Source organism: Rousettus aegyptiacus, unplaced genomic scaffold, assembly GCF_014176215.1.
Source record: "Rousettus aegyptiacus isolate mRouAeg1 unplaced genomic scaffold, mRouAeg1.p scaffold_m13_p_14, whole genome shotgun sequence".
Classification (NCBI taxonomy): Eukaryota; Metazoa; Chordata; class Mammalia; order Chiroptera; family Pteropodidae; genus Rousettus; species Rousettus aegyptiacus.
This window is the reverse complement of record NW_023416289.1, coordinates 38,138,486-38,139,750: the sequence shown is the minus strand read 5'-3', so window position 1 is coordinate 38,139,750 and position 1,265 is coordinate 38,138,486. Positions and strand designations below refer to the sequence as shown.

The 1,265-nt window shown below is 36.0% G+C and overlaps 1 pseudogene; it reads left to right on the top strand.

Annotated features, from left to right (window-relative positions):
* Nucleotides 1-799: 799 nt before the first annotated feature.
* Nucleotides 800-918, top strand: LOC118611696 (annotated as a pseudogene).
* Nucleotides 919-1,265: the final 347 nt, after the last annotated feature.

Sequence of the window (1,265 nt, the reverse complement as noted above, 5' to 3'; positions counted from 1 at the left end):
GCGGGCTGAATATTGCCATCCAAAGAAGCTGACTGAAGCTTTGAAGTCCGACATTTGTATTGGGATTTCATTGCTTAGGCATTTATCGAAGCATTTGGTCATGTGATTGAACTGAGTCTCCAGTGTTCTCCCCTCCCCAGAGTCAGGTGCTATCACTTGTCTCAAAGCCCCAAACTTCTAATCATGTGGTTGGTCTTTCTGAAATGGCTAGCCCCCAGCATGAGTTATCCCATTATCATAAATAAACTAGGGGCCCACTGTAGGTCAGTTTTTTAACATAAATTTACAGCTCCCACCATGAATAATAAAGACATTCCAATAACTAAGGAAATTCCAAGAGTTTAGAGGTTAACTTCCAGAAACCGGGGACCATGGCCCGCCAAATTCTTTATTACAGCATTGAAACCTAATTCTTTCTTTCAGGCCCTCTGATTTTTTTATCTTTTTTGGATTACCTCACCTATTTCATGATTACAAAATACTATATTCCATTTTGTATTAGCATTTTATGCAAAATAATATTTAAGTTTCTCTTTAATTCAGATTCTTTGAATATCTTGTAGTTCTTTTGTTTCATTCCTTTTAAAATTTCAGGTAGTCGATAATATAATCGTTCCATTTATAATTTGGAAGATCCCTCTATTTAGTTTTTCCTTTCAAAATTACATTGGCTCTACTAGATACGGCAGAGACTCTTATTTGAAATTTGTATGTTTCTTGTGAGTTTAGGTTGCTCCGAATTTCTGTAATCACTGTGATCTTTTTGTCATCTCATCTTCCAGATAAGAGTTGTGATTTTCACTATGGCCATGCCACCCTCAATGTGCCTGATCCCATCTGATCTCGGAAGCTAAGCAGGGTCAGGCCTGGTGAGTACGTGGCTGGGAGACCACCTAGGAATACCAGGTGCTGTAGGTGTTTTTTTTTTTTTTTTAAAAAGTAGTTGTATTTTTCAGACTTTGATTATATCTTTGCTATATCCTTCAGTGAAGTTTTTATAACTTATTTCTTCACATAGTTCTAGAAATGTGTTGGAAATAGGTGATATATTTGATGTATTTGTTAATGGAAATGCAGGCTATTTCTCATATTATTTGTTTTATTGTAACTAAGGAAGAAAAATTATTTTCAGTGTACTGTTATTTTATAGTTAAAACAGCTTCTTTTTCTAAGATGCTATCTTGGATAACATTTCCAACTCTGTATTTTTGTGTTTCCTCCTTTTCCCTCTTGTGCTGGCCCCACCAAGCACTATGTGCAGTGGC